Source organism: Schistocerca gregaria, chromosome 1 (genome assembly GCF_023897955.1).
Source record: "Schistocerca gregaria isolate iqSchGreg1 chromosome 1, iqSchGreg1.2, whole genome shotgun sequence".
In the NCBI taxonomy this organism is placed as follows: domain Eukaryota; kingdom Metazoa; phylum Arthropoda; class Insecta; order Orthoptera; family Acrididae; genus Schistocerca; species Schistocerca gregaria.
The window spans coordinates 144,523,141-144,544,704 of record NC_064920.1 but is presented as its reverse complement, the minus strand read 5'-3'; positions in this window follow the sequence as shown (position 1 = coordinate 144,544,704).

The following is a 21,564-nucleotide window of genomic DNA, read 5'->3' as shown; positions in this document are numbered from 1 at the left end:
CTCTCCTTCTTGTTCCAGTGCCTGTCGGAGCTCCTGAAGTGGCCTATGGGTTTGAAGACGTGCAGCGATACGTCGACCGAGAGCATCCCAGACGTGCACGATAGGAGTTAGGTCTGGAGAACAGGAAGGCCACTCCATTCGTCTGATATCTTTTGTTTTAAGGTACTTCACAGTGGCAGCTCGGTGGGGCCGTGCGTTATCATCCATCAGGGCGCACCCCTGAAAAGGCGGACATACTGGTGCAAAATAAAGTCCCGGTACACCTGACCTGTTACAGTTCCTCTTTCAAAGACATGCAGGGGTGTACGTGCACCAATCTTAATCCCACCCCACACCGTCAAACCACGACCTCCATACAGGTCCCTTTCAAGGACATTAAGGGGTTGGTATATGATTCCTGGTTCATGCCAGATGAAAACCCTGCGAGAATCACTGTTCAGAGTATTCCTGGACTCGTCCGTGAACAGAACCTGGGTCCACTGTTCCTATGACCATGTATTGTGTTCTTGACACCATGGTTTACGGGCTCTCCTGTGACCAGGCGTCAGTTGTATGCACCTTGCACGTCTCCGGACGAATAAACCATGTCTGTTCAGTCGTCTGTAGACCTTGTGTCTGGAGACAACTGTTCCAGTGGTTGCGGTAAGGTCCCGAGCAAGGCTACCTGCAGTACTCCGTGGCCGTCTGCGGGCACTGGCGGTGAGATACCGGTCTTCTTGTGTTGCACACTGTGGACGTCCTGTACTGTAGCGCCTGGACAAGTTTGTTGTCTGTTGGAATCGTTGCCATAACCTTAAGATCACACTTTGTGTCAGACGGAGGGCCCGTGCTACGACTTGCTGTGTTTGACTAGCCTCTAGTCGCCCTAGTATTCTTTGCCTCATAACTTCATCAATATGTGTTCTTTGAGCCATTTTCAACACAGTCGGCATTAGCACGTCTGAAAACGTCTGCACACTTACTCGCTGCACCGTACTCTGTCATGCACCAAAACACCTCTGCATATGTGGACTGCTGCCAGCGCCACCGTGCGACGACCGCAGGTCAAATGCACAGCATGGTCATACCCCGAGGTGATTTATACCCTCAAATCGCCCCCCCGAGCGTTGTTTCCCCATGTATTAGCATTATCCTTAATTTATGAGTATGAGTGTAGCATAAGTGTAGTTACATGCCTAAGGCAGTGCGCCACCGATCGACCACCTAGCACAAAACGCACGAAAGAATTTTACTTTCATTCCTTCCGTCATGCATATGCAGCAAATACCTCGTCAGTACATGATGAAATTACTCTTAAACGAATCAAAGTCAAGCTTACGGTTATTATCCGACAGCAATCCGCAGGCTACTAAATTCGATCTCGAGAAGCTAAATCAGCTATTATGAGACTTTCTATGTCGATCGTCTGGTGCAGAAGAAAAAGGGAGCGCGGCATCACCTGACATGACCCGCATACTGCTACAGGACGTCTCGCCACAACGCTGACGGCTGTCAAGAAGCGTTGTAAGAACTGTTTCACGCTCTTACACATTCATCTGAAGGTAAGCCTGAGATGTGTTCACTACACCTGTGCGCCTTGCGGATAGTCGCTGTGCGGCTGTAGTTTGTCCCACACGGAAGTAGAAGCGCCCAGTGTGAACACAGGTGTGGGTGGAGTCACTCGCACGCACATGGCGAGTAAGAGGCATGCAAACTGCACTCGTGCCTCTACTTGTGTCTGGGGCAAGCACAGTCACGCGGTGTTTAGGCGCACGGCGCACAGATGTGAACACACCTGAAAATGCACTGTTGCTTGGCGTCGCATATCGCTCACTTTCAGTCACTCACAGAAGCGCTGAACGCTCTGTTTGCCATGGAAGAGCAGCGTAAAATTCTCAAATCGGGTCCAGGTCATAAATCAGCTGCTACGGACGTTGTCCCAAACGAATTTTGTTCAAAAATGGTTCAAATGGCTCTGAGCACTATGGGACTTAACACCTGTGGTCATCATTCCCTAGAACTTAGGACTACTTCAACCTAACTAACGTAAGGACATCACACACAGCCATGCCCGAGGCAGGATTCGAACCTGAGACCGCAGCAGTCGCACAGTTCAGGACTGAGCGCCTAGAACCGAGAGACCAATGCGGCCGGCGAATTTCGTTCCCATTGCCGGTATCTTATAGGTGAAAAATGTCATCGAAATTATTAACACGCTACTTGTTCCTGCCACCTTCACACATGGATTTACAGTTTATACCCGGAAAGTCGCCCTGGCTAGGGCGATAGTACTTTCACCAAATCATACTGATTAATGCAAATTTTAAGTTGCTTGCGAGAGCATTGAATGGCAGATTACAGTTTTACCTACTAATTCAGGCACCCTAACTGCGGATCCATTTGAGGCACACCCGTGACATCGCCCATCACAGAAACGCTACCCGCCTACTTCCACATATACTGAGTACCCTGCAAGTCACTGCACAGTCACGGTGGACAGAATATCGTAGCAATATTTTCGACTTCCTTTCTCTTCTCTAATTGCGTATAGGGCGTCTGTACGTGTCCTCCATATGGGGAGAACATTAATAAAACTGAAAAACTGTAGGGATGGACTTCTGCAATTCTAACAGATGGGTAGCCATGCCTTTTTGAGACTTTAACAAAGCTTACAACTGAGTGGACTCATGTACACCTCATATCGCACATTTGATCCCCCTTTTACCGGATTTTAGTACAAGATATCCGCCACACATCAACGAAACTCAAAATCAGTGCTTTCCTTGCAAAGGCAGTACCTAACTTTAACCTGCTGCAGTAATAGCTTTTTTTCTGATTCTATTCAAATGAAAACGTTCATTTTAACAATTACCATCGTAATAACTGTTATTCGATTTTAGGTGATTTAAATCAAACGCCACAACAATAACTTTCAGAATACTCGTGAATTATATACTTACATGGATATGGTGTTTGTTCTTTCGGACACGTCCGAAAGAAAAGACACCATTGATAACCTGCAGCCGTCTAGAACTAAATTAGAATTACATATTAATACCTTCGGCTGCTGACGGGCCTTGATATATATCAACGGGGACAGGTGAAAATGTGTGCCCCGACCGGGACTCGAACCCAGGGGTCTTCTACTTACCTGCCAGACGCGCTATCCATCTGAGCCACCGAGGGCACAGAGGACAGTGCGACTGCAGGGACTATCTCGCGCACGCCTCCCGCGAGACCCACATTCTCACCTTATATGTCCACACACTACATTCGTAGTGTCCCTAGCCCAGCTCCCTCATTACTAGTGGAAGACATTATTACCAGTCCTGTAACGGTTCGCATCGGCACAGAAGACAAAAAGGTCATGCCCAGTATTGCCAGTACTATATACTAATATGGATATGGTGTCTGTTCATGTTCCTGAAGTCGCATCCCTCTCAACAGCGAGTAGTTCGCCTTCCGTAATGTTCGCCTCTGTGCCCTCCGTGGCTCAGATGTATGCCGGCACGGTAGCTCAGCGTGCTCGCTCAGAGGGCTGCGTGCTCTCTGTAATAAGAAAACTGAGTAAAGGAACCAACTTTCAACTTGAAGGGATGTCTTGTGACGTCCGCCCAGACCAAAAGCAACGAACTATATCGAACAAAATGAAGAAAAAAAAAAAGATGGATGTATCGCCTGCCATGTAAGCAGGAGATCACGGGTTCGAGTCCCGGTCGGGGCACACATTTTGCCCTGTCCCCGTTGATATATATCACCACCCGTGAGCAGTTGAAGGTATTAATATACATGGTGATGCACTGACCGGGCCAAATATCTCACGAAATAAGCATCAAACCAAAAAACAACAAAGAACGAAACATGTTTAGCTTGAAGGGGGAAACCACATTGCACTATGGTTGGCCCACTATATGGCGCTGCCATAGGTCAAACGGATATCAACTGCGTTTTTTAAAATAGGAACCCCCATTTTTTATTACATATTAGTGTAGTACGCAAAGAAATATGAATGTTAGTTGCACCACATTTTCGCTTTGTGATAGATGGCGCTGTAATAGTCACTAACATATGGCTCATAATTTCAGACGAACAGTTGATAAATTTAGGTTTTTTAAACTAAAATACAGCACGTAAGTACGTTTGAACATTTTATTTTGGTTGTTCAAATGTGATACATGTACCTGTTTGAACTTATCATTTCTGAGAACGCATGCTGTTACAGCCTGATTACCTGTAAATACCGCAATAAATGCTCAAAATGATGTCCGTCAACCTCAAGGCATTTGGCAATACATGTAACGACATTCCTCTCAACAGCGAGTAGTTCGCCTTCCGTAATGTTCGCACATGCATTGACAGTGCGCTGACGCATGTTGTCAGGCGTTGTCGGAGGATCACGATAGCAAATATCCTTCAACTTTCCTCACAGAAAGAAATCAGGGGACGTCAAATCCGATGCTTCCACGACCACTCTACCTGTCATGAAATATGCTATTCAATACCGCTTCAACCGCACTCGAGCTATGTGCCGCACATCCATCATGTTGGAAGTACATCGCCATTCTGTCATGCAGTGAAACATCTTGTAGTAACATCGGTAGAACATTACGTAGGAAATCAGCATACATTGCACCATTTAGATTGCCATCTATAACGTAGGGGCCTATTATCCTTCCTCCCATAATGCCACACCTTACATTAACCCGCCAAGGTCCCTGATATTCCACGTGTCGCAGCCATCGTGGATTTTCCGTTGCCCAATAGTGCATATTATGCCGGTTTACGTTACCGCTGTTGGTGATTGACGCTTCGTCGCTAAACAAAACGCGTGCAAAACATTTTGCATCGTCCCGTAATTTCTCTTGTGCCCAGTGGCAGAACTATACACGACGTTCAAAGTCGTCGCCATGCAATTCCTGGTGCATAGAAATATGGTACGGGTGCAATCGATGTTGAAGTAGCATTCTCAACACCTATGTTTTTGAGATTCCCTATTCTCGCGCAATTTGTCTGCTACTGATGTGCGGATTAGCCGCGACAGCAGCTAAAACACCTACTTGGCCATCATCATCGTGGTTGACTTAAAAAACGTAACTATCCTGTGAACGGTCCGGACACTGGGATGATGTCGTCCAGGATACCGAGCAGCATACATGGCACACGCTCGTTGGGCATTTTAATCACAATAGCCATACATCAACACGATTTCGACCTTTTCCACAATTGGTAAACGGTCCATTTTAACACGGGTAATGTAACACGAAGCAAATACCGTCGGCACTGGCGGAATGTTACGTGATACCACGTACTTACACGTTTGTGACTATTACTGCGCCATCTATCACAAAGCGAAAAAAGAGGTCCCAACTAAAACATTCATATTTCTTTACGTACTACCCTAATATGTAATAAAAATGAGGGTCCCTATCTTAAAAAACCGCGGTTCATATCCGTTTGACCTATGGCAGCTCCATCTAGCGGGCCAACCATAGCGCAATCTGGTTTCCCCCTTCAAGCTAGACGAATTTTGTTCTTTGTAGTTTTTTAGCTTGATGCTTATTACGTGAGATATTTGGCCCGGTCACTATTAATGGACCACCCTGTATAATTCTTATTTACTCATGAACTAGATCATTATTTGCAAGACAAAAACATATGAATGATTTTGTGATTTTTTTTTTATTAAGACGTATGTAATATAAAATTCCAAACGAGTACCACATTCGTGAAGTAGTCAGAGAACAGGAGAGGCAGGCCACTAATTAAGTTCGTTGACTCCCTCTCGTGAGACAGTTGCTACAGAGAAAAGTAGCTGATCATGTGTTTCTCTTTCGTACGCCTTTAATGCCTATAAAAAAAGCGGGCAGATAAACTTCGTTACCGCTGCAGTTATTGTACGATATATTTTTCACGAAGGTTCTCGTACTTGTGGAAATTTGTAACTAAATTTGTATAAAGCTCGGTCGGTTGTGAGGATAAGTTACGAGATAGGAGTTTCAATATTTTCTTACAGTAGATTTTGCAGCCAACTTATTCACAGTAGTGTATCATTACGTTTGATATCTACTTTTCCCTATAACCTTCTTCTTTATTCGCAGTGTCGTGGTATTCTTGTATTAGATGGAGAAAATACACGAAAGAGCACCTTCCCGGTTTCCTCTTGTGCGATTCAGCCGATAAAAATTAATATTAAACAGTGGGATGTGATGAATCACGCACACATTGGAGATACCCCTGAATTACCATCGTGTCTCTGGAAGAATGTAATAAATCACCTGCCACCTACATCTGCAACGCAAAGCGCGGCGATGACTGAATTTTGAAGTGGGCGGCCTCCTAACACAGCCAACGTCTGCCGACTCACGCTCGCACAAAAGCGCCAGGTTACAGCGGTCGCAGGCAAAAGCCGTAGCCTGAATTCCACGTGAAGCGTGCCAGTCCTACAGCCAGAAGCGATATTACAACGTCGTATGTTGGTCGCATGGAACTTTTGTGTCTGGCCAAGAGAGGAAGTTCCAGTGGCTGGGTAGATGAGTCGTTCCTGCAACGAACAAGCCCTCATCGTCTTCCGGGAGACATTTCAGTTATTCACCCAAGTTATGAACTTCATTTATGGGCAACATTTAATCATAAGTTTTTGTTATAGCAATATTCCACACCATACGAAACTATTTCTAAACTTTTATTGTACACGGGTAGACTGCAAATGGATGCCGTTCTGAAAACAATATTGTTCCCCATTTCTCAAAAGATCACAAACTTGAATGTGAAAGGTGCGTGTATGTAAGTGTGTGTGTGTGTGTGTGTGTGTGTGTGTGTGTGTGTGTGTTTAAAAATGCATAGACTTTCTCCACAATAACTGATGATTACATACTGATGCTTTCAAGACTGGTAAAATGAGTAATTCTAATGACACACAAACAATTTGGTAACGCGATCTGACTTTCGAATTGAACAGAAAATACTAAGCATGGATTAATTATAAAGTGACAATTAATCATCAGTTAAAGCTTTAAATCTTGACTCTGCTTCCTACATAGTCTCGTAATAGTGAGCGAGTTACTGACAAGTTGAAAAAGAGACAGAGAGGGAGACTGGGAGGGAGAGATTGGTTGATACACACTGAAGCGCCAAAGATACTGGTATAGACATGCGTATTTAAATACAGAGATATGTAAATGGGCTGAATACCGCGCTGCGGTCGACAACACCTATATCTTACAACAAGTGTGTGGCGCAGTTGTTAGATCGATTACTGCTGCTACAACGGCAGGTTATCAAGATTTAAGTGCGACCGGCGGGACACAGCATCCCCAATGCAGCGATGAAGTGTGGATTTTTTCATGCGATCATTTCACGACTGTACCGTAATATCGCGAATCCCGTAAAGCATCAAATCTCCGACATCGCTGCGGCCGGAGAAAATTGTGCAAGAACGGGACCAACGACGACTCAAGAGATCGTTTAAAGTGACAGAAGTGCATCCCTTTCCCAAATTGATGCAGATTTCAATGCTGGGCCATCAACAAGTGTCAGCGTGCGAACCATTCAACAAAATATTATCGATATGGGCTTTCGGAGACGAAGGTCCACTCGTTTACCCTTGACGGCTGCACGACACGAAGCCTTACACATCACCTAGGCCCATCAACATCGGCAATGGACTATTTATGACTGGTTCCCACGCCCGGGCTCCCGGATTCGATTTCCGGCGGGGTCAGGGATTTTCTCTGCCTCGTGATGACTGGGTGTTGTGTGATGTCCTTAGGTTAGTTAGGTTTAAGTAGTTCTAAGTTCTATGGGCTGATGACCATAGATGTTAAGTCCCATAGTGCTCACAGCCATTTGAACCATTTTTATTGATGACTGGAAACATGCTGCCTGGTCGGACGAATCTCGTTGCAGATTCTATCGAGGAGATGGAGGGGTACGGGTACGGAGACAACCTCATGAATCCGTGGACCCTGCATATCACCAGGGGAGTGTTAAAACTGGTGTAGGCTCTGTAATACAGTGGGGCGTCTGCAGGTGAAGTGATATGGGACCCCTGATACGCCTAGATACGACTCTGAGGGGAGACACGTACGTAAGTATCCTGTCTGATCACCTGCATCCATTCACGTCCACTGGGCATTCCGTCGGACTTGGGCAATTCCAGCAGGACAATGCGACAATCCACATGTCCAGAATTGCTACAGAGAGGCTCCAGGAACACACTTCTGATTTTAAAAACTTCCGCTGGCCACCAAACTCCCCAGAAATGAACATTATTGAGCATATCTGGGATGCCTTAAAACGTGTTGTTCAGAAGAGATCCCCAAGCCCTCGTACTCTTAGCGACTAACGGACATCCTTGCAGGATTCGTGGTCTCATTTCCCTCCAGCACTACTTCAGACATTAGACGAGTCCATGCCACGTCGTGTTGCGGCACTTCTGCAGGCTCGCGGTGTTAGACAGGTGTACCAATTTCTTTGGCTCTTCAGTATATATACGTGCGTATGACATACCCCTTCCCTCAAAAATATCTCTCTCCTCCATACCTCCTCTGTGTTACCATGTGACATCTCATTTGACTGATCTCCTTTGTACTAAGGTTGCAGTATACACGACGTGCCTATTTGCTTCCATCGTCCTGAGTGGAATGCATAAGTTCGAATAAATATTCACCAACCTGCAGTCTTCTGTAATTGTGGTCTCCTGCGCAGAAAACACCACGTAGATCGTGAATCCTTTACCTTGACACGGAAAGAAACTCTTAGCGGGGAACTGTTATTCTAGAAATAATTAAATTTCCAATCACTTCGTTTATGCAGGATGCCACTCGTTTTTTGTTAACAGAACGAAAAACTGCACAATTACATTCTACTTTAGATTCACAAATACTTCCCATTCTACAACAAAATAATGAACAGCGTATTCCTGTAATTACTATCACACTGTTTTCAACTACACGACTATACAACCATTCATTGTAATAAAGTCTTGACACTGACTGAGGCAGACAACATATCTGTCCTCCGACACTGCCGAACCAGCTTTGATCTAGCACCCGGAGCACTTCGCCCAACATCCAAGTTAAGCGCCATCCGAAGATCACCGAAATGCTACGTGTGCCTTTTCGTTTAGTAGTTGTTTACTATTCTGCTGGTTATTAATACTTGTCATATAATGGAATGATAGCACGTTATTGAGAGATGCTTTAATTTGAAATTCAAGTAAATACGCTGTTTACTTTTTCTAATATTAATAACAGAAGACTATCACATTGGCGCGCAACTTCCGAACGCAGCAGCCAATCGTAGAGGACTACCACGATTTAGGCGGTCTTTCTCACGATACCCTCACCCAGCAAACCATCTGTCCACGGAACTTCACACCACCTTGCGTCGTCTTGTTAACTTCTCAGCTGCTCTAAAAAGAGCTTCTTGTACAGAGCTTCTTGTACCTGAACATAATGGCTGGCAATCCAGAAATATGACTCATCCTCGAACTTCTGAGATTTCCAAAAATTGGAACGTTATAGCAGACTACAATCAACATGGGAAATAAGCAAACTTTTACTCAAATTTTTATAACTTTTTCAGCTATCTGCAAAGCCATAACATTATATTATATTTCTTATTTGATATTGTTTCTCAAAAATAGAATCTTCTTACGTATTTTCATTCTCAGATTATTAATGAGCTTACATAATCATAGAGTTAAGTATTTTGTGATTAGAAAATACTAATTGTTAACCTCAGTAAATTTGTGTATAACCTTATATCCCAAAATGATTAATCTTTAGAAACACTCTGCATACCATATACATTATTCTTTTAATAGTAAAAGCAGTATTATTCAGCATCTCTATGTTGTTGAAAATCTTTTTCTATTTTTAACTTAGAATCTATCATTTCTGCTAGAATACTCTACAGCAGTCCGCTATGTTCTAGCCATGTTATAACCAATCAGCAATTTTAAACTGCTGTTAAGCTGCTATCGGCGCATTGCCGTCCATTAAATTCAACAAACTACTTCTCGAGAAGAATTTATATTATTTACTTTTGGTACATTGCCGTTCTTTAAATAGGCCAACTGCTGTAGTACTATCAGCGCATTGCCGTCCTTTCAATTCGATAAAACATTCCTTACACATTACACTTTTCCTCGGCATTATGTTGGCACCATACCATTCTACACTTCTTAATATGAATGCACCATAAAGACGTCCGCTTCACTTGGTTACAAATAAAATAAACACAACACCTACACATTCCACACGTATGTGGAGACGGAAGAACATTACACTCACACCTTTTACCAGGAAGTACGCAAGCAGTCCACAACAGCAACCCATAATGATGATTTTAGGCCGGCCGCGGTGGTCTAGCGGTTCAGGCGCTCAGTCCGGAACCGCGCAACTGCTACGGTCGCAGGTTCCAATCCTGCCTCGGGCATGGATGTGTGTGATGTCCTTAGGTTAGTTAGGTTCAATTAGTTCTACGTTCTAGGGGACTGATGACCACAGATGTGAAGTCCCATAGTGCTCAGAGCCATTTTTTGATGATTTTGTTGTCCATGATGTGGTCTTGTGTTGTAAAACTCTAGACTTCCTGAAGCGGTGTTGAGATCAACAATTGTCAGTTCATTCTCCCATCTCCAACCTCAGCACACGATTCCATTACAATTCCATGAAACATTACAAAATGCCTCAAATTAGATTCCTAATAATTTTAAACAAATTTTGAATAAACATGTTTTTTACACTATTACACTGTAAATATATAATACGTAATGTTTTGTTTTGATTTAGGGTGTTTATAAACAAAGCCAATGTTTACGTCTTACAACGTCAATGATTCATCAGTGTTTTTGTTTTTGTCACAGCTGTAGCTACATACAGCTGGGGCACTGCACTTCGTACTCGCTGTGTGTGCTCGCACCATCTGCTTCGCTAATGACCCACGACACTAGATGGTGTCACATGCTGCGCACGTTAAATTTTACCTACGGAGGTTTACAATTGCGATTCACAGATACATCGACAGAAACTTTTAGCATCTTTCGTTGAACATAATGCACAAATATTCAGTTATCAATTCGCTGCTTCATTCCACAGTATGAGGTCTTATTCCTTGTATACCTGTGTCGCTATTGCTGCAAAAAGTGCTAGTGTAACTCTATTCATATAACGACACTGTATTTTCTGCTGACTTCTATATACGAACATTGTGTGACTTTGTAACATGTAGGGGCTATTTATTCTTAGCTAGACATTTATTCTACCGTCTTTTCATATTTAAAACCAGGATGCGTTTTTACTCTCAGTAATGCATATTACGTCGCGTTCTATTGAAACTTTATTTACTACGCATATGTCTTTGATGAGATTTCCATGTCAGAGTTGTGTCTTAAGTCGACATTATGTCTATTCCCTTGCACGTCATAGAATAGTTGGTGGAAACCACTTCCCCATAAATACTACTTAACGACCGAATTACCCGTCGCCTTTTGCCTTTTCTTCCTCACCCTTCATAAATGATTGGCCGATTTCCCTGTCTCCAAAAAACAATACTTCTCCTTTCTCCCTCTACGTTAATAATTAGCTGGTTTTTCTGTCGCCTAATAACTGTAACTCTCCATTTACCATAAACCGATTTGTGAGGACTGTTCCTGGCGTATCAGTGTATCATAATTAATTACAGCGTAAACCACTTTGCTGTTTCCATTCATGCTCTTGATACAATCTATACATCATATCAATACAACATTTAGTTATTTCCGTTATTTTTGCCACCGAAATTGCTTCTATTGTACGTTGTCATGATCAATTGCCTGGTTTGGTGTCGTCCTCTTCTTCTGCAGCCTTCAGCTTATTTGTAAGCGTTATTTTACCTGTGTTATATATAATAGCCCTCATCTCCCTTTCCTGTGTATTTTCAAACATGACGGTTTGTGTATCGTAACAAATATTTAAAAACTGTTCCACTACACACTGTATGACACACCTTTTTGTGACAATATGCCGTATTCTCTCGTTGGTGTATCGTATATTCTGGCCTGCCACATTCCGCCAACGTCTTTCACCCCTGCTATGCAGATGTTTAATCTGCTGCGTTACCTTGTTTGTGTGATAGTTTGTTTCTTTGTTCTCATATTCAGTGTAACAAAATTTGCTCATCTCAACCCTTATAATGAATAATGTTGAAGAAAACAGATGTAATGCTGAATCAAAGAAGGGGAAGAACTAACAGCAGGAAAAGAAAAGGAAATATGCTATCAGGTAACTCCGGCACTTGGTTCAAATTGCTCTGAGTACTATGGGACTCAACTTCTTAGGTCAGAACTTAGAACTAGTTAAACCTAACTAACCTAAGGACACCACACACATCCATGCCCGAGGCAGGATTCGAACCTGCGACCGAAGCGGTCTCGCGGTTCCAGACTGCAGCGCCTATAAACGCACGGCCAGTTCGACCTGCCCGGCACTTGGTAATCGTCAGTTCCCGTGGTATAATGAGCCACTTCTAGCACAACTTCTACAGATTCAACCATGTAATCTACTCCCATATGACGCTTCTTAGAACTGAACTGGCAACTTGGTATCCCATAGACGAATGAATTATACATCTGACCATTTTTTGCAAGCGGCCTCTGACAGAAGCTGGCTGTCAAGTCTGTGTAGATTGATATCTTGGCGCCGTTGAACTTCAGTACGTGGCCCTCTAGTATGTTACTCCTATTCATTTGTTACTCCTATCCATTTGTGATACGACTTATTCACTATCAAGCCTTCCGTCGACCAATACTTCACCTCTCGCTCGTTTTTCATGTACACCTATATCTGCACCCAACAGTGTGTGGCGGAGGGCACTTTACATGCCACTGTCATTAAGTCCCTTTCCTGTTCCAGTCGCGTATGGTTCGAGGGAAGAACGACTGCCGGAAAGCCTCCGTGCGCGCTCGAATCTCTCTAATTTTACATTCGTGATCTCCCTCGGGAGGTATAATTAGGGGGAAGCAATATATTCGATGCCTCATCCAGAAACGCACCCTCTCGAAACCTGGACAGCGAGCTACACCGCGATGCAGAGCGCCTCTCTTGTTGAGTCTGCCACTTGAGTTTGCCAAACATCTCCGTAACGCTGTCACGCTTACCAAATAACCCTGTGACGAAACGCGCCGCTCTTCTTTCGATCTACGTCCTCTGTCAATCCGACATGGTACGGATCCCACAGTGATGAGTATTACCCAAGTATAGGTCGAACGAGTGTTTTGAAAGCCACCTCCTTTACTGATGGACTACATTTTCTAAGGACTCTCTCAATGAATCTCAACCTGGCACCCGCCTTACCAACAATTAATTTTATATGATCATTCCACTTCAAATCATTCCCTATGCATTCAGAAGTAACTGCTACCAGTGTTTGTTCATATAATCATACAATAAAGGATCCTTCTTTCTATGTAATCGCAATACATTACATTTGTCTATGTGAAGGGTCAGTTGCCACTCCCTGCACCAAGTGCCTATCCGCTGCAGATCTTCCTGCATTTTGCTACAATTTTCTAATGCTGCAACTTCTCAGGTTACTACTGCATCATTCGCGAAAAGCCGCATGGAACTTCCAACACTATCTACTAGGTCATTTATATATATTGTGAAAAGCAATGGTCCCATAACACTCCCCTGTGGTACACCAGAGGTTACTTTAACGTCTGTAGACGTCTCTCCATTGAGAACAACATGCTGTGTTCTGTTTGCTAAAAACTCTTCAATCCAGCCACACAGCTGGTCTGATATTCCGTAGGCTCTTACTTTGTTTATCAGGCGACAGTGCGGAACTGTAATGAACGCCTTCCGGAAGTCAAGGAAAATGGCATCTACCTGGGAGCCTGTATCCAATATTTTCTGGGTCTCATGAACAAATGAAGCTAGTTGGGTATCACACGATCGCTGTTTCCGGAATCCATGTTGATTCCTACGGAGTAGATTCTGTGTTTCCAGAAATGACATGATATGCGAGCAAAAAACATCTAAAATTCTACAAAAGATCGATATCAGAGATATAGGCCTACAGTTTTGCGCATCTTCTCGACGACCCTTCTTGAAAACTGGAACTACCTGTGCTCTTTTCCAATCATTTGGAACCTTCCGTTCCTCTAGAGGTTTGCGGTACACGGCTGTTAGAAGGGGAGCCTTTCGCGTACTCTGTGTAGAATCGAATTGGTAGCCCGTCAGGTCCAGTGGACTTTTCTATGTTGAGTGATTTCAGTTGCTTTTCTATTCCTTTGACAGTTATTTCGATGTCAGCCATTTTTTTCGTTCGTGCGAGAATTTAGAGAAGGAATTGCAGTGCGGTCTTCCTCTGTAAAACAGCTTTGGAAAAAGGTGTTTAGTATTTCAGCTTTACGCGTGTCATCCTCTGTTTCAGTGTCATCACCATCCCAGAGTGTCTGGATATGCTGTTTCGATCCACTTACTGTTTTAACGTAAGACCAGACCTTCCTAGGATTTTCTGTCAAGTCGGTACATAGAATTTTACTTTCGAATTCACTGAACGCTTCACGCATAGCCCTCCTTACGCTAACTCTGACATCGTTTAGCTTCTGTTTGTCTGTGAGATTTTAGCTGCTTTTAAATTTGCAGTGAAGCTCTCTTTGCTTTCGCAGTAGTTTCCTAACTTTGTTGTTGAACGACGCTGGGTTTTTCCCGTCCTTCACAGTTTTACTCGGCACGTACCTGTCTAAAACGCGTTTTACGATTGCCTTGAGCTTTTTCCATAAAGTGTGATTCTTCAATTTCTCCAGGCGTATTTTATGACAAAATAAGTCTCGGGTGAACAGCCTGGTGTGAGTGTGCGTGGGACACAATATTTAGGCAATCGACCACGTTGTCTATGCACACTCACACCAGGCTGTTCACCTGAAATTTATTTAGTCGTTTTTCCATAAACACTCAACATTGTCAGTGTCGGAACAGAAATTTTCGTTTTGATCTGTTAGGTGCTCTGAAATCTTCCTCCTATTACACTTGCTAAACAGATAAACCTTCCTCCCTTTTATTATATTCCTATTACTTCGATATTGGCCGGCCGGAGTGACCGAGCGGATCTAGACGCTTCAGTTTGGAACTGCGCGACCGCTACGGTCGCAGGTTCGAATCCTACCTCGGATATGGATGTGTGTGATGTCCTTAGGTTAGTTAGGTTTGAGTAGTTCTAGGGGACTGATGACCTCCGCTGTTTTTAAGTCCCATAGTGCTCAGAGCCACTTCCATATTCAGGCATGCTGCAACGGCCTTATGATCACTGATTCCCTGTTCTGCGCTTACAGAGTCGAAAAGTTCGGGTCTGTTTGTTATCAGTAGGTCCAAGATGTTATCTCCACGAGTCGGTTCTCCGTTTAATTGCTCGAGGTAATTTTCGGATAGTGCTCTCAGTATAATGTCACTCGATGCTCTGTCCCTACCAACCGTCCTTAACATCTGAGTGTCCCAGTCTATATCTGGCAAATTGAAATCTCGACCCACGACCATAACATGCTGAGGAAATTTATGTGAAATGTATTCCAAATTTTCTCTCAGTTGACCTGCCACTAATGCTGCTGAGTTGGGATGTCGGTAAAAGGAGCCAATTATTAACCTAGCTCGGTTGTTGAGTATAACCTCCGCCCATAATAATTCACAGGGGCTATCCACTTCTATTTCACTACAGGATAAACTACTACTAACAGCGTGAAACACGCCACCACCGGTTACATGCAATCTATCCTTTCTAAACACCGTCTGTGCCTTTGTAAAAATTTCGGCAGAATTTTGGCTTCAGACAGCTTTCCGTACCTATAACGATTTCAGCTTCGGTGCATTCTATCAGCGCTTGAAGTTCCGGTACTTTATCAATGCAGCTTCAACAGTTTACGATTACAATACCAATTGCTGCTTGGTCCCCGCATGTCCTGACTTTGTCCCGCACTCTTTGAGGTTGTTGCCCTTTCTGTACTTGCCCGAGGCCATCTAACCTAAAAAACCGTCCAATCGACGCCACACAACCCCTGCTACCCGTGTAGCCGCCTGCTGTGTGTAGTGGGCTCCTGAACTATCCAGCGGAACCCGAAACCCCACCACCCTATGGCGCAAGTCGTGGAATCTGCACCCCACATGGTCACAGAACCGTCTCAGCCTCTGATTCAGACCCTCCACTCGGCTCTGTACCAAAGGTCTGCAGTCAGTCCTTTCGACGATGCTGCAGATGATGAGCTCTGCTTTCATCCCACTAGCGAGACTGGCAGTCTTCATGGCATCTGGAAGGACCATTTCCACATCTGAAATGACTCCCCCCGGTATGCACACGGAGTGCACATTGGTTTTCTTCCCCTCTCTTCCTGCCATATCCCTAAGGGGCCCCATTACGCGCCTGACATTGGAGCTCCCGACTACAAGTAAGCCCAACCTCTGCGACCGCCCGGATCTGACAGACTGAGGGGCAACCTCTGGAACAGGACAAGCAGCCATGTCTGGCCGAAGATCAGTATCAGCCGGAGACCGAGCCTGAAACCGGTTCATCAGACAAACTGGAGAGGCCTTCCGTTCAGCCCTCCAGATTGTCTTTCGCACGCTGCCACACCTCGAGATGACCTCCCACTCTACCACAGGTGAGGGGTCAGCCTCAGTGTGGGCAGTATCCCGGGCAGCCACAGCCATAGTCTGATTGGGGGATGCGTGGGACGAACTGGCCTTCCCTGACAAACCCCTGTCCGGACCCCCACAGTGATGCCCACTGGGAACAGCCACAAGCTGTGAGACCGAAGCCAACACTGCCTGCAGCTGGGAGCGAAGGGAGGCCAACTCAGCTCCGAACACAGCAGTCGCAGTCCGTATCCATGCTAAATACTGTTGTGCAAAGAACATCTGAACCATCTACAGAGAGCACAAACAATTCGTCACAAAATTTAAACGGTTGTTAAAATACAAGACTGCCTAGTAAATGCAGTAATGCTGCTACTTGCGCACTGCTGACACACTGCTCGGCGGAGAAGGCTAACTGTACTGTCAGCAACGTACAAAGACTATTGTGTGTGCTGGAAGACCAGTACAGATTGAAAAATGCCTGCAAAAATTATTTATATGTTTTACATGTGTTCCTGACCCCTGTTTCCCACGATTTTGTTCTCCTTCTAACACATTGGCCACGAATTCGATTTTTTGTTACTCAGTCGTGTTTTCAGGAACAATGCCCTCGAACTGTCCAATGAACGCTAATGGATGCAGATAATACCCTTACTAGAGAAATGATGGAATTTATATGCATTAGCGTAAATTTCTGCGCCACTTAGATGAATAATACTTTTCTTTCTTTCAAATTGAGGATAAATATCAACTTTTGTGTAATTTTATTTTTTATTTTCTCTTGCAGCTCAGAAAGTATGTTTTGCTCTGTTTCTCTCAGTTTGCCCTGAATCGATATTGTATTGCCTTTACAAGATGATCCTACTTGTGAAATGTTACAACTAAGAATTTCATGGCCAACCGTTTTATTTCTGAGTACTAATTTTTTACCCCATTCTTTCGTTTCATAATCTATTTTCTTCCAACATATCTCAGTTTTAACTTCCGGATTTGTACCTTTTGTTCCAAAGCTTTGGGCCTACCGTTAATTTGAGCTATTCCTACACTGATTTCTTTTAACCATTTATTTATTTTGTATTACTTTTTGTTCTTGAAAAATAAATTTTAGGGTATAGTTTACATGCCACCACAGTGCTGCAGTGGCTACACCGGTTCCCGTGAGATCACCAAAGTTAAGCGGTGTCGGGTGTGGTCGGCAAGTGCATGGGTGACCATCCAGGCCGCCATATGCTGTTGCCATTTTTCGAGTTACACTCAGCCTGGTGATGCCAATTGAGGAGCTACTCGACCGATCAGTAGTGGCTTCGGTCAAGAATACCATCATAACGACCGGGAGAGCAGTGTGCTGACCCCACGCCCCTCCTATCCGCATCTTCCGCTGAGAATGACGCGGCGGTCGGATGGTCCCGATGGGCCACTTGTGGCCTGTAGACGGACTGTTTTTTTTTTTTTTTTTTATAGAGCTTTTATCCTGCAAAGTGTCAGCTGATGCTTTGCCATTTCTTATTTCTTTTCTCCACACATTTAATAACACTAATGTTGGAATTACAGATCTCAGACTGCTATAGGCAAGCGCAACATTTGCACTATTTTTCTTCCTCGACGTAGCCGCTGATTCTCGTAGCTGTGGGCTGCGCCTCTACCTGCAGTTCCACCGTCGTGCTGTCCTGAAGCTGTCAGTGCCCACGCGCCGTTGCCCGCCGTTGCCCGCTGCGGCCGCTCTCGTTGTCTGTCGCTGCCTCACGTTGCTCTGCACGCTGCGCCATTCCGTACCATGAAGAATCTTGAAGTGATGATTAATAATTTAATCCCATGGATCGCGCACGCAACATTAACTTTTATTCTCGTAGCACTTTAGCACTTGCTATTTCTAAATTACCGATACTACTTTCACTGTATTGTAGTTCAACTAAAGTTCAAAAATTGTTCCAACACTATGCAAAAATTACTTATCACAGTTCTCATACAGTTCTCTGGTCATTCATAATTCACACGCACTACAGTTCTTACACAGCTCTCTGGTCAGTTACAGTTCACAGTTCTCACTAATAAAATCTAACCCCATATTTCCAATGCACTTCGACTGCAACGATTATTCCCCACTAGGGATCCCATGTAAGGAAAGTTGAAAAAGAGAGAGAGAGAGAGGGAGGGATTGGGTGATATACAGGGTGGTCGGAAATTCCTGTTACAAACTTCTAGGACACGTAGAGGGTAGTGAGTACATAGCATTTTGAGTAAGAACCCATGTCCGGAAACGAATCGTTTCCGTTCTACGACAGTTTCAGTTCAGATGATTATCTCATCCACACCTATGTGAGGAATGTACTTAGGCGTGACCCAGTACAATTGTTGCAATCCATCTGAAAAGAATACTGACTCGTTCCGTTATTACTTACGCATTTGCATTACAACTTACACCTTATCGTTTACATTAGTCGACAACAACAAGAACCCAGAATTTACGGCATCAGCCGCAACGTACCGATGCATTACAGTAGCGGATCGATGTGGCGACCACCAACGTTGTTACACACACTTTACCTCCGAAGCATGTTCTGGTACACTCTCTCCAACTCACCTGGTGTCTCAATGTCTTGTGCAACGGCTGAACTCGTGCCAGCAGATCTTACTCTCTCTCTACAGGTGTCCCATAAATTAGGCTCTTCATACGACCACACAAGAAGTGGTACATAGGGGTTAAATCCGGTGAGCATGGCAGCCACGCGGTTGGACCACCACGGCCTATCCATCTTTCACTAAACCGTCTGTTGAGATGTCTCCGGACAGCCAGTGAAAAGTGAGGTGGTGCTCCATGACGCTGAAACCACATTTCCTGACCGACATTCAATGGCACAGCTGCCAAGAACGGGTCATTACGTGTCGTAGGAAGACTAAGTATGAAGGACTCGTGAACTTGGATGGAAGGAGGTATGGTCCAATCACATGACCGTCGAGAATACCTGCCCACACGTTAAGTCCAAACCTAACTTGAAATCCCTGAACATGCGTGGCATGAGGGTTTTCTTCCGCCCAGGCATGGCTATTTCGAGCATTCAGAACACAATCCCATGTGAACCGACACACATCTGTGAAAAGAACTCGACGTGGAAACAGGGCCGCGTCGATGCAACGGTGTAGGAACCATGTGCAGAATGCGACGCGTTGTGGAAAGTCTGCTGGACACATAGCGTGTGCTCTTTGTAAAGAATATTTAATCGTTATTAAATACAATAAGATAACTTTACAGCCCCTTAGGGATACCTACAATTGCGAGATTTGAATTTACAAACAGAAGGAACATGGCCTTTGTAACCCATAATCGTAAGTGAATGAGAAATCTATCGTTATACTCCATCAGAGGGTAATTTCCTTACATTTACAATATGAACGAACGAAATAATGCAAGCGAGATGTAATAACTAGCTTCCAAACAGTTACGCATAAGTAGTCTACATGGTACAGTCACAGCCTACGATGGACGTCACAGTGCAATAACCACTGACAGACAGCAGGTAGCAGCTTTAACAGCGGAGAGTACACTCTAAGGCGACAAAAATCGTGGGATATCTCCTAACATCGTGTCGGACCTCCTTTTGCCCAGCCAAGTGCTGCAACACGACGTGGCATGGGCTCAAAAAGTCGTTGGAAGTTCCATGCAGAAATATTGAGCCGTGTTGCCTCTATAGCTGTCCATGATTGCCAGCGCAAGATTTTGTGCACGAACTGATCTCTCGATTATGTCTCATAAACGTGCGAAGGTATTTACGTTGTGCAATCTGGGTGGCCAAATTATTCACTCGATGTGTCCAGGATGTTCTTCAAACCAATCGCTGGTGAAATAGCGCATTGCCATCCAGAAAAATTCCATCGTTATATGGGAACATGAAGTCTATGAACGGTTGCAAGTGGTCTCCAAGAAGCAAAACATAACCAGTTCTAGTTCACTGACTAACAGTCCATTTGGACCGGAGAACCCACACCATTACGGAGCAACATCAGCTTGCACAGTGCCTTGTTCACAGCTTGGGTCCGTGTGTTCGTCGGCTCTGGGCCACACTCGAACCCTAACATCAGCTCGTACCATCTGACCAGTCCACGGTTGTCCAGTCGTCTACGGTCCAACCGATATGGCCTTGAGTCCTGGAGAGGCCCTGCTGGCGATGTCGTGCTGTAACAAAGGCACTCGCGTCTGTCGTCTGATGCAGTATCTTATTAAGGCCAAATTTCACCGTACTGTTCTAACGGATACGTTCATCATACGTCCTACACTGATCTCAGCGGTTGTTTCAGCAGTGGCGCTTGTATGTTAACACTGACAACTCTACGCATTCGCCTCTGCTCTCGGCCGTTAAGTGAAGGCCGTCTTCTGCTGCCTTGTCCATGGTGAAAGGTAATGCCTGATATTTGCTATTCTCGGCACACTCTTGACATTATGGATGTCGGAATATTGAATCCCGTAACGATTTACGAAACGCGATGTCTCATACTGTTGTTGTTGTTGTGGTCTTCAGTCCAGAGACTGGTTTGATGCAGCTCTCAATGCCACTCTATCCTTGCAAGCTTCTTCATCTCTCAGTACCTACTGCAACCTGCATCCTTCTGAATCTACTTAGTGTAATCATCTCTTGGTCTCCCTCTACGATTTTTACTCTCCACGCTGTCCTCCAGTACTAAATTGGTGATCCCTTGATGCCTAAAAACATGTCCTACCAACCGATTCCTTCTTCTAGTCAAGTTGTGCCACAAACTCCTATCTAATCTTCAGCATTCTTCTGTAGTAACACGTTTCGAAAGCTTTTATTCTCTTCTTTTCCAAACTATTTATCGTCCATGTCTCACTTCCATTCATGGTTGCTCTCCATACAAATATTTTCAGAAACGACTTCCTGACACTTAAACCTATACTCGACGTTAACGAATTTCTCTTCTTCAGAAACGCTTTAGTTGCCATTGCCAGTCTACATTTTATATC